A 16,247-nucleotide genomic window follows, 5' to 3' on the forward strand; every position below is an offset into this window, starting at 1 on the left:
TAAAAATGTCCCCTTCTTGCTTTCTCTCTGTGGGTTTGCTTTGAGGCCTTTCTCAATTGAAAAGGTTTATTTCACCCTATGAAAATTTGCCTCAGTGTGAAGTAGTTCTCTTAGCTTGTGTCTCCCTTCCTGTAAAAGAGAGAGGTTATTTGTATGAGTGAAGTTTAGTTTTAAGTTTAGAAGGTTAGTTTATTATATAGTCAGCCCCTGTAAGGTAGTATATAACTCAGATAGATATTTCTTAGTCTTTCTTCAAGGCACCAGTTTTGCCTGCACTTTATTTCTTAGGTAATCTCACTTGATTTGAGAACAGGGTTTAAAGTGGGAAGCTTGGATTGACAGTGGCAAAATGGGCTCCTTTTATACCTTTTTGGAGGCCATCTTACTAAGCATGATTCAGCACATGGATTGGTAAGAACATTCTTACAAATCAATCCTTTTGGTGTGTTGAGTCAGCTTGTTTACTAACTAGCTTATTAATACAATGTAATATTACAAAGAAAGATGAATAAAAGACATGAGTCATCCCAAGGATTGGTAAGAACATGCTTACAAACCAATCTTTTGAGTGAGCTGAATCAGCCTTCTTACTAAGTAGGTTATAAATACACTTGCAAGTCTTACAAAGCATGACAAATCATGACACAAACATGATGAGTCAAGTTGAATCCTTACAAATCAGATTATTAACCAGTCACATGACAAGCTTACAAACATGCTTTGTGACTGGAGAGGAAGTCTGATGGTTAAATATGCCTAGAAAAATGAAAAGAGATAGAATCCCATGGAACAAAATAGAAATACATGGAAAATGGAAGTGAAGTTTTGAAAGTGAAAATACTAGCTAATAACTAAGGGAAAAATGATGGGGTAACTTGGTGATAGGATACAATCTGGTGTATTATACCTTCCTTATTACTCCTGCTATGTATATGTCATAGTATGAGTCACATACCATGCATGACAGCGGGTGGCTGGCCTCAGCTACACAATATATAGTTAGTACAGTAGAAATACACTGCAATTAAAAAAATGTACAAATTTCTCACTGATCATCATGGGCGCCACCTTTCTGTTCCTATCCCTGGCTGGCTTGCCGTTGTACAAGAGGGTACCATTTGAAGTGGTGGAAGAAGGGGGGAGCAAACTGAAAGTCTTCCCATTGGCATGTGCGGCCTCCAAGTCTTTGTACCTGGAAGTAATTTAGCACTGACACCTATAATTAATACAAGACACACTTAAGGATTGTGGTGAGCTCATCTAGCTAACACTTGATATCCAGTTGGTGTGAGTTGATGAGGGCCTTGACCATGTCGGAGCCAGCGAACAGTCCTGATGCTTGGCAGCCTGCCTCTTTGTCACCAGGGAATATTGCAACACCAGCAATGTGAATGCCATGGGTGCGATGCCAGTATGCAGCCTTGATTGTAGTTAGTCTCTGGATCAAGGTCGCATGAATACAACACTTACCGTTTTTGTGAAAGCATCACGAACAGCCATCATCAGACCTGCAGCAGATCGTGATGTAAGGTCCTTGGTTGAACCTGCGACAGCATGATCCCAGTTCTCCAGGATCTTCTTCTACACTGATGCGTGCTGAGGGTCACTGTGTGGGTGGGCCTTGTAATGAGCTCATTGCTTCACCTTCCAAGCCTTTAAATCTGCTGCAAAAGTTGTTAGCATTAAGAAATCAATAACGAAGACCGCAACACACCTGGTGACACAGCTCCTGATCCTCCTTCAGATGGGGGGCAGGTAGCTGTGAACCACGTCTGATGTTGGTTCCATGGAGACTCCTTCCGGGTGGCCTTCATCGTCAACCCAGCTTCGATGAGGATCGTCCTCGCACTCTTCCCATATTCTTTTCTGAGTGCTCTGGCAGCTTCCAATGTATTCTTCCTAAGCTTCTGCACCTTCGAGATACCTGCTTGAGGAATTCTCCCTTTGGTCTTCACAAAGTCTTCTTTGTCGTCCTCGTCTTCGCTGTCATTATTTTCATTGACATCCGCCATTACCTTGAACTTTTGCTTTTGTGTGGCCATCAACCGAGATGGAGATGATGGGTTGCTTGCAGGGGAACCCTTGTCGTCGTCACCATCATTCGCAGCAGCATAAACAGCGGCTCGTTGTGCTTTCTTGTGCTGCTCTTGGTCAGCAACCCAGTCACTGTCAGATGGAGAGCTCTCTTCACTGTCATTGCGATCAGGTGCATATGACTTGATGCCGCATGACCTATGCGGGCGGCCAATAGCAGGAGTAGCTGAATTATTTCCACCATCCTCTGTGCTGTGTCTCAGCACGGGCAGCTGTATGCACAATTAGTTGAGGTATTAGATATAGATGAATGACTATGGCTCACCTGAAGTATCCTTGCCATGATCCTTGCTGCCATGCCCTGTGTTGTGCAACTCAGTAGGAGTAGCTATATTCACAATTAGTGAAGCTATGAAATATCAAAGAATGACTATCTCACCTGAAGTCCCACCATTGGGGTCGTTTGATTGAATTTCAGAGGCAGGATTTGGATCCTTGCTCGCAGTAGTGCTGTGTGCTTCAGTAATTAATGCAGGAGCTGGTAGGCAACAAGTCAATACAGGACATTCACACTACAATAAAAACTGTACTTGTTTCTACATCACCATCTTGGGCATCAGCGGATATTTCTTCATCTGCAAGGGAGTAGAATTCAGCACATGTCAATTAAGTGCCATCAGCAAGTTGAACATGAGACATGCGGGATTGTTGATCTGTAGCGACATCAGGGGTCTTTTGAATCATTGATGAGTGCCTTGAGAAACTGGCCTCAAAAATCTCCTCCTCAGCAGATGAGGTCATGGGGCCAGAATGTTTGGACCATTGTCTTCTTACTTGAGGGTCTTATATGTTGATCAGAATACAATGACTATCACAATTGTATTCTTTAAGACTAAGGTGCCAGCTCCTCAAGTTCACGGTCAATGGATTTTCTACTTCTCGGTTGATAACGTGGTGTTCGTGGGTGGCCAAAGGGTAATAAATTACTTCTTTGCTAGATCACTTCTTGATAGTAAAGGAGTAGTATATATTTTGTCAGGTTAACTTAAACCTAGTAGGTAATATGAACCTCTGAACTGAATGTGGCACGAATACGTAAACGATGGATAAAACGATAGATTATTGTATAGGCAATCCCTGTAAGATAGTATACAATCAATCTAGACTAAAGAATACGATTGTTTTCAAAGGCAACTTGTAGGCCTTCACTTTCTTCGTGATCTCACAGTGTTGAGACAGAAAGTGGGAAAACTTCTGACTTCAAATTCCTACGTTCCCACACGGTTTGGGAAAAGAATGGAAGGGGAAAAACTTAATATATTATGTGAGAATGGAAGTCCTTATATACATTTTAGAAATCATCCTTACTAAGCAATGAGTCATCACTGGATTGGTAAGATTATGCTTACAAACCAAGCCTTTTGGTGTGCTGAATCAGCTGCTTACTAAAGTACAAGAGTGAAATATTACAAAGCACTGTAAATATTATAAAGTATGACGAATCATGACAAAACATGATGAGTCATGGAAAGTCCTTACAAATCAGAATATTACCAGTCACATGACATGCTTACAAACACATCTGAGTGGCTCACTGATGTAATCAAGTGGCTGAATAAACATAAACAAATAATGGAAAGAGACAGAAACTACAAATACAACTAAATAAATAGAAACAAAGCTTACATAAGTGAGAAGTATATCCTTTGTACACTCCTCTACTCATCTCCTTTTATACTGCTATTCATATATGTCATGGTATGAACTCCATACCATGCATGACACCGTGCAAGTGGATGAGGCTTGGGTGGAGGATGACAACGAGTTGTAGATGACTAAGAAGTTAGTGGGGACACTGACATATTTGCAGACATAGCTTACTTCTTGTGGATCATCATTGTTGTCGACCATAACACTCTTAGGCCCAGCGCGACGATGAGGGCAGGGGCATTTTTAAGGCTGGGGGGACTAAGTAATGGAAAATCAATCATGATTGACAAACTTTGAAAAAAAAATACTTGCCTGGATGTTGTCTGCACCAGACTCAGTATGAATGTCCGCTCCCTTGCTGTGAGTCTTGACATGACAGGAGTCAGCTACTACAGACATCAAGGAAATAAAAAGAATACCTTGGGTTTATCAGGCAGAGGGTGACACCTGACATGACGACCTGAGCAGGTAGTAACAGCGGGCATTTTCAAAAGAAATGATAGTATTTCTATGATCATGGAGATACGTGGAATACAAGTTGAGAACTCAAAGTTTGCTCAACAATATTTGGTCGACACGAAGTCAGACAATGTATGGATAGTAGAAGATGGTGAACTGCAAACAGTATTGGATTGAGAAAGTGGAATTTGACGCACTCAGACTTGAGAGACTCATTACCTTTATAGTTTGAACTGCGGACATTGTTGCCATAAACGCTAGGGTATAGCACTGAAGCTAAACCTGGTTAGTGCTAAATAATGGAAAAAAATATATTGACCTTGGCCTTACTGGAATTCAATGATGGATCAAAGGTGGTGGCTACGTACAGTGCCTGGATCCTTTAGATTGGTCAAGTCTGAGACTGACTAAAATGAAACAAGTGCATCGCTGGCTGGGAGATAAGCCAATGAAAACCATGTCTGGCAGCCAAGGAAAGTTAGCGGACAAATCAGTGGTAGTGAGCACCTACAAAGCAACACTCCTAATACATTGATGCAAATCTGGAATGAGATCCAAGACAGGAGAGGTTGAGGCCCACTGATATACAACCCTGACGGCGAGATTGGCCAATGAAAGATGCAGCTGACCCTGACTAATACAAAAATGAGCGGGATGGATCTGACTGATTGGCTAAATCTAACTGTTTTGAGAACTTATGTTTTGAGAAGACAAATTGCTGGTTGGTCAGCGGTCAGAGGCACACCCAAGCCTGCCAGTTGCTTAAGAATAAGTCAGATGCTAAATGTACAGCAGAACATGTAAGATATACCTTGTTGAGCACCAGCCACTAGCGGATGAACGTTGAGAAATATGAAGGGTGCTTGTTTCCTAAGAATAAATCAGGATTTTACAATATGGTATCAAGAACATAAGTTATACGTACAGTTTGGCCAACAGATGGGCAAGTAAGTGTGAGGTGGCTGTTGATGTGCAGGTACTTGTGACATTGATCACATCAGTTGGATGATAGTGGTATCCTAAATGGTCACGTCTATGCGCTTGTCACAAATGAATAAAGTAAATACACTCACCAATTAGCGAAGTCTTAACAGATTGTTGAGTAGTTGGGTGGTTTGAAAGGAAACAATATCCTCTGTTGACGTATGAATGGAATGTCGCTATATGAATGAAGTGTAGATGTGACTCACCGATGGCATAGATAAATGTGTGTGATGAGATCTGAAAGTGGTGTAAAGTGTGATGTGCATCAGGAGACATTATTATACATGCAAGATATTGAAAACTCACCGATTAGATTGACGAGTGAAATGTGAATCAATTGGCACACCTGCAAAATGAGATAAAGTCTGCAGGAATGTGTGACGTACCAGGAAAGTCAAGGGCAAAGGCGAAGCACACCCAAGAGGGTCTTCAACCCCACTGACGCAGCAAAGTATGAGCGACCGGGGCGACCCTCCAGACGCGAAGTCCAGGAGTGGGAGATCAGTGACGCGAAGTCAACTGATCAAATGAGTGAACGGCACAAAGCCAATTCAAAGTGCCAGGAACCATTGTTGTTAGACCTATGGAGGGTGGGGAAGGCAGGATGATCAGATTGAGGGCAGGGAAGGCGGGATCGAGGGCAGCAAGGATAGTATAAAGGACAGAGTATTGTCAATGTGGATGAAAGAGTGAAACTTGTGAATTGTGGGACTTTCCCACAAGTCCACAAACATCTGCAAACTTTGACTTTTGACTCAATTGAGAAGTTCCCACCAAGTTCCCACCTTGTTTCTCATTTCCTTCTCTGCATTCCCTTTCCCCCAGTTCCAAGTTCCTTCTTTGCCCTCAGACCACAACATTCACATGTCCTTCATCACTCACATCGCTCAGCTCATCACATGTCAAGCCCATCAAGCTCATCACCGTGATTGATCCAACAACAATGATTCCTGGTGCTTTGAATTGGCTTCATGCTGTTCACTCATTTGATCAGTTGACTTCGCATTACTGATCTCCCACTCCTAGACTTCGCGTCTGGAGGGTCGCCCCAGTCGCTCATACTTTGCTGCGCCAGTGGGGTTGAAGACCCTCTTGGGCATGTTTCGCCTTTGCCCTTGACTTTCCTGGTGCGTCACACATTCCTGCAGACTTTATTTTTGCAGGTGTGCCAATTGATTCACATTTCACTTGTTGGTCTCATCAGTGAGTTTTTGATATCTTTGATCTACAATGTCTCCTGATGCATATCTTACATTATAGTGCTTGTCACTTTAGCTATGTCTTCCTTTTTGGTAAGTGTCCTTTTGATTATCTCACTAATTGTATACTGACCAGCGCTTAGACTCTCACCATACCATACCAACTCTGAGTTATGTTTGCCTTATACCTGTCAGCACATCTTCTAACCTTCACAGTTTTCCATCATGCCCAATGCTCTGACGATGTTTCAAGGGTGACCCAACACTTCGTGCATGTATGTGATATTTGTCTTTTAGCATTCTGACTTCCTTATGTGCATGTGTCCCACAGCTTGGTTACAATCTTATGATGCCCTCACCATTGCCGTCCAGGACAATCTAGTCATCACTATGCCCAACATGCAATTCATTCCCAAGTTCCACCATTTCGAAGAAGAAGAAACATACAAGCCTGTGCCAATGGTCTTTTCAGTGTTGTCAACTGCTTTCAATGGCCTCAAGCCTATGACAACATCTTTTGCAATTCTGTCTGCATTCCTTGTAAGGAAGCTTACCCATTCCCACACCCGCTTCACTGGGCGTGGTACACTCCCAAGAAAAAGGACTTCAAGACCATCCCAGGCAATTTGTTTCCTGTAGGCACACTTGCCTCTGACAAGGTTGAAGGACTGGAGTCACTCCTCAAATTAGTAGACAAACATGTACAGGACTGGAGGGTCAATTGACAAGGCAAAAAGGATGTCATCATCAATCGTGTCATCTCTCTTCGACATGGTATCTCGCGGCTCAAAAAACATCCCCGGACCTTTTGTGATCTCCTCATCTTCGTCACGGATGCCCAATGCCTCTTCCTCAAAATTCACTCCTGTATGGATTGGGTTCTCATTGCCCAACCTCACATCTCCTCTGGCGTTGGGACTGTCACCATCAATTCAGAGTGGATGGGCACTTTCACGCATGAAAGTGACATGTGAACAAGCTCCACATGGCTGGTGTGCCTGTCTGGTATGTCTGCATGATGGCATATATACCTGCCAATATGAAGGCCCACAAACCCACATTAATTACACATCCAGATGACATTGTCATCTCGATGTATGTGGAGGGCAACAGAATCCACCCTTACAACATCATTTATCATGGCCAAGGTGGCCACCAGCACCAACTTCACGTTCATCACCTGTACAGCAGCACAACTTTCAGAAATCCTGACGTCGTGGTTCCCCCGTCCGCTTCATCCAGCAGTTTCTCTACTCCCAGTTCTTCTGCTCTTGTGCCATCCTCTCAAACCATCCGCTGCGGGAAGAAGCACCTCAACATAGTCTCAAAAAGCATAGGCAACAACCTTGTAAGTGAACCCTTACTAATTGCTTTGTGTTACTTACTAATGTATCAGACACAAAAGAGGCTCGGCCCACCAAGCCCTCCCGGTCAGGGGAATCCAGGGACCAGTGCTATTCATCATGTTCCATTCTGTGTGATTCAGGATGTGAAACAGGAAACGGGGACTATGTCCCTGTGTTTGATGCTCGATACCTCACAAACATGTTGGCTTTCCCCCAGTGACTCTCTTAATGGTTTTCAATGTATATTCTATGTCCTTGTGTTTGACGCTCGATACCTCACCAGGCATGTTGGCTTTTCCTCCCAGTGACTCGCTCAATGGTTTTAGATGTATATTCTATGTCTTTGTGTTTGAATACCTCACAAGTGGCAATTGGCTTGATCTCACTATCTCACCCTCACAGCTTTACAACTTTCTTTCTCAGAGTTGGATATGAGGTATGGAAGACACTTAAGTAGCTTATTTTCTGCTACCTCAGATCTGCTCATTATTTTTGCCCCCTTTCCCTTCTCAAATATAAGTCTCATTTCAAAGTTCAACTGTCATGCCAATGCCTTAAGATGGTGCTATTGTTCCTGCAAAAGCACACACCATTGTAAAAAGCATGACTGCAGACATGTTAGATTACATACATACCATATAGTGTGATACAGTATGTAGCATCTATCATAGGGCTTATGGGCTCACAAAATGGTGGCCAAGGCCAAAAGATACAACTTGAGACTTGCAAGATAGTTGCGCCTTGCTAGGCATCATGGTTGTTAGTAGTAGTACAAACATATCTAGAGTATGCTTATTATGTGACAATATAGAGAGAATACTACAATCAGATTCAAGGATAGGCAGATTGAGGCTCCTCAGAGCCAACAGTGCAGAATGTGTGGCTACCTAGAGGCTAATTGATAAAGCACGAGGCCATTATGGGTGGCAACCAGACCCTCTGTGATGATTACCCTCAGGCTAGCCTCATACAAGTCACTTGGTGATACATATTCATATCCCATATTATCTTGCTCGCCCCTAGTCTTCGCTGATGATTTGCCTATCAGATCCACTCAGAAATCTGCACACTCATCCTCCTTTTCACACCACTGGGGATCATTAAAGATGAAATATATTAATAGGCCATAGAGAGGTTGGGTCCTGTCACAATAATATAGAAACCAGGTCTGCAGGACCCTTTATTTAAAAAAAATCACAATTTTCATTTTTTTTGCCAAAATTTTGGGTCATAATAGGACCCCTGACACCCCTGCACCATGGGAAATTTCCAATGTATGTGTGGTCTAAAGTTGGTTTTTCAAAAAAGGCTGGTGGTCTTTCCCATGCAAAAATTATTTTGACCCCTGGACCATGCTCAATACATTTCATTTTGGATCCTATACACTTGGGGAAAGACCACACAAACATGGCCAGACCACCTGAAAAGTACCCCCTAGGTGAAAACCTCTATAGGTATAATACAACCTAAGAGGTACCTGAAATGGGGTGACCAAAGTGGAGTTGGCGCATTGAACATGACACTTGTCACATTTGAGAGGAGGGTTCTGGAGGTCTGAATGGCAACCACTCAATATAAGTGAGGGCTCTGCTGTATGCTCCAAATTGACAAGGGAGAGAGAATATAGTGTGAATTGGGTATTTTCCTGATTCACTGTCTGAACCAATCTATGAATTACATGCACTAACCACTATACAAATGCCCAGCACTAGGGAGATTGAATGATGTATGGATGAAATATAGCCTGTCGATGGCATGGCATAATTGGAGGACTAAATTGACTGTGTTGATTGGCATGCAAACAACTACTAAGTTTGTTAATAGTAGTACATAAACATTAGGATTTCAATAATGATAAAGATAAGGCGTGACCTATGGTAGACTTTGTTTTTTTTGAAAACCAAAGTTGTAGATATCCCCAGCTTTTACACACTTCACATATCTCTTTGTAGGTTTGTATTAAATGTCTATACATGCTTCTTAATGGCTCAAGTGTCAGGACACATAATAATAACAACAATTGACACAGTTTTAGCACAGGTCTGCAAGGTACCAGTAGTAGCAGACTCCTACCCAGTTGGCGGTGTGTAGAGAGCCTTGATCCTAATTAGCCACACTGTGTAAATACAACCATACATGGTTTTTCCGACATAATTCCGACTTTTTGTTTTGGCTCTAACACACCTAGCCAACTGGCACAACTTGCTGTGGCGCGAGGTTTGACCGTGTTTGTAGTCTCCCGTTTGTATCAGCTCAACGCACAAAGCGGAAAATAAGATAAAGGCAAGCAGAAGATTCGAATGCGGGGTCATAGGGCAAAAATCTACCTTGACTTACCGCAACACCACAGTTGCTTTCTTTCCTTACATGACAACAAATATATAACCCATTGGTAAGCCTGCTCACGCACACAAGAACTTTTCAGGATTCTACTTTAACAATAGCCGGACATTCAACTCAATCATTGCACAGTAATTACATCTATATGGTATATGGTATACTGGGTGTGTGAGCAATAAGAATAATTGACCCTTGGGGTTGTAGTATCTGGCTATCATGTATAAGAGCCAGCACAGCCCAAGTTGTGTGCGTCAGCAGGCTTACCAATGGGTTATATATTTGTTGTCATGTAAGGAAAGAAAGCAACTGTGGTGTTGCGGTAAGTCAAGGTAGATTTTTGCCCTATGACCCCGCATTCGAATCTTCTGCTTGCCTTTATCTTATTTTCCGCTTTGTGCGTTGAGCTGATACAAACGGGAGACTACAAACACGGTCAAACCTCGCGCCACAGCAAGTTGTGCCAGTTGGCTAGGTGTGTTAGAGCCCAAAACAAAAAGTCGGAATTATGTCGGAAAAACCATGTATGGTTGTATTTACACAGTGTGGCTAATTAGGATCAAGGCTCTCTACACACCGCCGACTGGGTAGGAGTCTGCAGTAGTAGTAGTGTACTTGCAAAAACGACATTTTGGAATTGAAATCTCTTATTTCATGTCTTCTACCTTAACTGTAGCCAGTCACAAAAAAAGCGAGCAGTAAAATGAGAGGCGATACCAGGGTTCGAACCTGGGTTTCGGGAAGATTTGATGTCAAAATCCCGAGTGATAACCACTACACTATATCGCCTTGGGATACATTCTTTTCAGTTCTAATTTGGACGGGTTGTGCAAAATACACGTCGGCGTGCAGCTGCGGTTACAACTGCTTTCACCCGCTCCGTTCTATCATGAATAGCGATGAATCGTTTGCAGCATTGGTCAATGCCACCAATCCAGCAGCGTCCGGACACGGTCAGCGAGAAAACAACAACCCATACATCCATTCAGATTATAATACTAATAACTATACTACTACTACGTCTGGTTATCCTCCACAACCAAATCTCATGGATCCCTTCTTTGACGACGACGACGACGATGCTTCTCATTCTAATTTTGCTATGTACTCTGCTCAAAGACCGATGCAGTCCCAGGAGAGCGGTCTTCCTCTCGCTCGTTCAGCTGCACCCCCAGCTGGCGTAGGAGCATCTTCTACCTCTCTTGCAACAACACCTAACGGACAAACGCAAGGCTGGGCATTTGACGATGACTCCATGTCGCCCGCATTCTCAACTGCCCCTTCCTTCCCGGCAGAACCATCCTCAACACCTATGCGCCCGCTCAAACGACGCAGAAAGTGGAAATGGCCCTGGCAGAGGGACAAGGAACTCGCTGGCGAGCGTGTAATCACTCTCAACAACCCACTCATGAATGACGACTACTGCTCAAATTTCGTGTCCACGAGCAAGTACAACATGGTCTCGTTTCTTCCCAAGTTTCTTACCGGTCTGTCCCATCTGGTATCGCGTACACCACGAACACCAACTGATGCATCATTCTCGTAGAGCAATTCTCGAAATATGCTAATCTATTCTTTTTGTTCACGGCGTGCATTCAGCAGATTCCCGGTGTATCCCCCACAAACCAGTATACTACCATCGTACCCTTGGGCATGGTCCTCCTCGCTTCCGCATTCAAAGAAGTCCAAGAAGACCTTGTACGTTATTCCTCCGATCACTGACCTATTCTTACCTCACCTCAGAAACGACACCAATCCGACTCCGAGCTCAACGCACGACTTGGCAAGGCGCTCTCCGGAAACACTTTCGCCGCGCGGAAATGGAAAGACCTGTGTGTAGGCGACATCGTACGCGTGGAGTCAGATGAGTTTATACCGGCCGACCTGGTACTCTTATCCTCGAGTGAGCCCGAGGGATTGTGTTACATAGAAACTTCCAATCTCGACGGGTGCGTTCCTCCTGAATTTCCTTCTTTCACTGACAGGCACTCTCCAGCGAGACCAACCTCAAAATCAAACAAGCTTCCCCACAAACTTACTCGTTCACTTCCCTCCCCATCCCTCGCAAGCGCTTTGCACGGTACGTTGCGCTCAGAACAGCCAAATAACTCATTGTACACATATGAGGGAACCTTGGGACTGTTGAGCGATATGAATGTACCGAAGACCGTACCGTTGGGCCCAGACCAGATGTTGTTGAGGGGGCGCAGTTGAGGAATACACCGTGGGTATATGGGATCGTAGTGTTCACGGGTCATGAGACGAAGCTCATGCGAAATGCAACGTGAGTAGCTCGACCTTGTTCGAGGCATTTTAGTCTGCAGAATCCTTGCAATTCCCTGTGATGTTAACCTTGGGTACAGCGCGGCACCCATCAAACGTACGGCAGTCGAGCGCCAAGTAAATGTTCACATCCTCTTCCTCTTCGTCTTCCTCCTTGCTCTCTCACTCGGGAGTACGATCGGCGCCAGCATCAATACAGTGTGTTTGATCTACTTAATTCATCAGAGATTAGGGCTGACAGAACTTTTACAGTGGTTCTTGTCCGGCCAACAATGGTATTTAGTGGAGCCAAGCACATTCACCGGGAAAGGTGAGTATCTCCTTATGAAAAGCTTACTCTGACCGCCGACTGATCACGTTTGATCAGCAAAAGCATTTATCGAAGGTCAGGCATATTTATTTCTTCTACTTCTCCCTTACTCACTCAAACTCTTCAGACATTCTCACCTTTATCATCCTCTACAACAACCTCATTCCCATTTCACTCATTGTCACCATGGAAGTCGTCAAATTCCAACAAGCCCAGCTCATCAACGCCGATCTGGACATGTACTACGCGCCCTCTGACACGCCTGCACTCTGCCGCACAAGCTCACTCGTCGAGGAGCTCGGACAGATTGAATTTGTGTTTAGCGACAAAACGGGAACGCTGACGAGGAACGAGATGGAGTTTAAGAAGTGCTCCGTTGCAGATTCCCTATGCGGCCGTGGCAGAGGAGGGTGGTGAGGAAGAGGGTACGAGAACGTTTGAGGAGCTGCGGGGGCTATTGTACGGGGACGCAGGGAAGCCAATCAGTACGGGAGCGATTGAGGACAGAGAACGGGAGATGGCTAGAGAGTTTATGGCGTTGTTGGCGGTGTGCCATACGGTGATACCAGAGGTGAGAGATGGGAAGACGCATTATCAGGCCAGTAGTCCGGATGAGGCGGCGCTAGTGGCAGGGGCGGAGATGTTGGGATATCAGTTCCATGTGGGTCGCTCATTTCTTGTCAAATACTGTTACACAAATTCTTCCTAACCCCTTCCCCACACCCCCACCTCCTTTAATCACACCGCTTACTCACCCTTACGCAGACTCGTAAACCCCGTTCTGTCTTTCTCTCAATCAACAACACTCCTGCCGAGTACGAGATCCTCAACGTGTGCGAGTTCAACTCGACGCGCAAACGTATGTCGACGATCGTGCGCACGCCAAGCGGTTCGATCAAGCTTTTCTGCAAGGGTGCAGATACCGTCATCCTCGAGCGTCTCGCCAAGGCACAACCGTACACTGAGAAGACTTATTCATCTCGAGGTTCGTTCCTTTTCCCTCCCAGTACCACTCAGTCGTCCATCGCGCTCACAATCAACCCACAGGACTACGCGACTGAAGGCCTGCGCACTCTTTGCATTGCATACCGTGACATTCCAGAGGCTGAATACCTGCAGTGGGCCTCCATATACGAGCAAGCCGCTGCAACGATCAACGGCCGCGCAGATGCCCTCGATAGTGCAGCAGAATTGATTGAGAAGGATATGTTTTACTCGGGGCGACAGCTATCGAGGATAAGCTCCAGGACGGCGTACCAGATACGATACATACGTTACAAATGGCTGGGATCAAGGTATGTTTGTCATAGCCATCATATCATGGCGTCTATGTCTATGATATTGATGTGGTACGTAGATCTGGGTGCTTACAGGTGACAGACAAGAGACAGCGATCAATATCGCATGTCCTGTCGGTTGATCTCAGAGTCTATGAACTTGGTAAGTTGGGAACACGGTGAAGATATTCCAATACTGATGCTCTACTTCTTCAGGTCATTGTGAACGAAAACAACTCACGTGATACTGCAGATTTCATCCAGAAGCGACTTTCAGCAATCAAGAATCAGCGGAGTACGGGAGAGCTCGAAGACCTCGCTCTGGTCATAGGTTAGCACAGGCGCGAAATCAATCGACCCCTCTTAAGCCCTTCCTTTGCAGACGGCAAAAGCCTAGGTTTCGCACTCGAGAAAGAGCTCTCTAAGTCGTTTTTGGAGCTCGCGCTCATGTGTCGCGCATCATCTGTTGCAGAGTATCTCCACTTCAAAAAGCTCTCGTCGTCAAACTTGTAAAGAGAACCAGAAGAGCATTCTTTTGGCAATTGGTGACGGTGCGAACGACGTGAGCATGATCCAGGCAGCGCATGTGGGCGTGGGGATATCTGGAGTCGAGGTACGTGATCTTCAGCACGCGACATTGGGTTTGTGTTCAAGCGATCTGTATAGGGTCTACAAGCCGCGCGGTCTGCGGATGTGGCAATTTCACAGTTCAGATTTCTCAAGAAGCTATTACTAGTTCATGGCGCGTGGAGTTATCAGAGACTATCGAAGCTCATCCTTTGTATGTATATCTGTTTTCTCTCTGTGTGATGCATGCTCATCACCAAGGACCACAGACTCATTTTACAAGAACATTACGCTTTACATGACACAGTTTTGGGTACGCATCCGCCCACTCACTCATACTCATGAATGTCTAGCTGACCATTACTTTAAGTATTCTTTCTTCAATAATTTCTCAGGGCAGATTGCCTACGAATCATGGACGATATCATTTTACAAACGTCATTTACCGTTCTCCCTCCACTCGTCATCGGCGTGTTCGATCAGTTCGTATCTGCACGGATACTAGACCGGTACCCACAATTATATGTACTCGGGCAGAAAAACGTCTTCTTACGAAGACAGCATTCTGGCTCTGGGTAGGCAATGCGCTGTATCACAGTCTCGTGAGTCTCATTCCGAGCAACGAAAAATTCAGTGATGGTGAAAATAATATTGGCGTTTCTAGATTTTGTTCACGTTCACTGTGATTTTGTTCTGGGGAGATTTGAAGCAAGCGACAGGTTTGGACTCAGGGCACTGGTTCTGGGGTGCCATGCTTTACCTGGCTGTCCTGCTCACTGTCCTTGGCAAGGCCGCTTTGGTTTCCGAGTCCGTGTCCCTATTCTTGTCTCGCCCTCGTATACTAATACGTATTCATAGTCTGTGGACAAAGTACACTGTTGCTGGTGAGCGCAAGTCTTCCCCTATGAACAAACATCCAACTGACACCTTTGCCTCAGCGATTCCCGGGTCTTTCGTTTTCACTATGCTTTTCCTTCCTTTATATGCCGTTGTTGCCCCTGCCATTGGATTCTCTACCGAATATTACGGACTTGTGCCTCGTCTATGGACTGACGCTGTGTTTTATTTTGTCCTCATCCTTGTTCCCATCGTCTGCCTGACCCGCGACTTTGTTTGGAAATAGTACGTCCACACGCGCTTGAGCGGGATAAATATCTGACGCTTTTATATAGCTACCGACGGACATACATCCCTCTTCCATATCATATCGCTCAAGAGCTCCAAAAGTACAACATTCCCGACTACCGTCCGCGTCAAGAACAGTACGTGTCACTTCAAATTTTGGTGGTTGATGCTAACCCCTTATGACGTCAGATTCCAAAAGGCGATCAAAAAAGTCCGCGCTGTCCAGCGCATGCGCCGGAACCGCGGATTTGCATTCAGTCAGACAGAGAACGGTCGTCAAGATCAGGCAAAACTCATTCGTGCTTACGATACATCCAAGTCGAGCTCACGACCATCAGGATATTAGACACGAGAGAGAAAGAAAGCGTCCTTTGCTTCATCTGACATTCATGAATTGTATTGTATCACTGGGACTAATTCATACACCGTCATCTGTAGAACGATTCTTCAACGGATTTATTGCTGTGTTTTCGTTTTTATTCGATGGTGATAACAACGTTGAAGCACTGCCGTGTTTTTGATTCGCTGTCGATCCATGCGAGATGGAGAACCCATATTGTATGGCGCTGGATCAGTTCAATTCTACATACAAAATAGACTTATACACAAACATTTT

At 44.7% G+C, this 16,247-nt stretch overlaps 1 non-coding gene across 1 annotated transcript; it reads right to left on the reverse strand.

The window, feature by feature from the left end:
- Nucleotides 1–10,777: 10,777 nt before the first annotated feature.
- On the reverse strand, nucleotides 10,778–10,858 carry DFJ58DRAFT_t149. Its single transcript has one exon. It is a non-coding gene; the product is annotated as a tRNA-Gln (tRNA).
- Nucleotides 10,859–16,247: the final 5,389 nt, after the last annotated feature.

The sequence above is a fragment of the Suillus subalutaceus genome (assembly GCF_016647625.1).
Source record: "Suillus subalutaceus strain FC151 chromosome Unknown DFJ58scaffold_320, whole genome shotgun sequence".
Classification (NCBI taxonomy): domain Eukaryota; kingdom Fungi; phylum Basidiomycota; class Agaricomycetes; order Boletales; family Suillaceae; genus Suillus; species Suillus subalutaceus.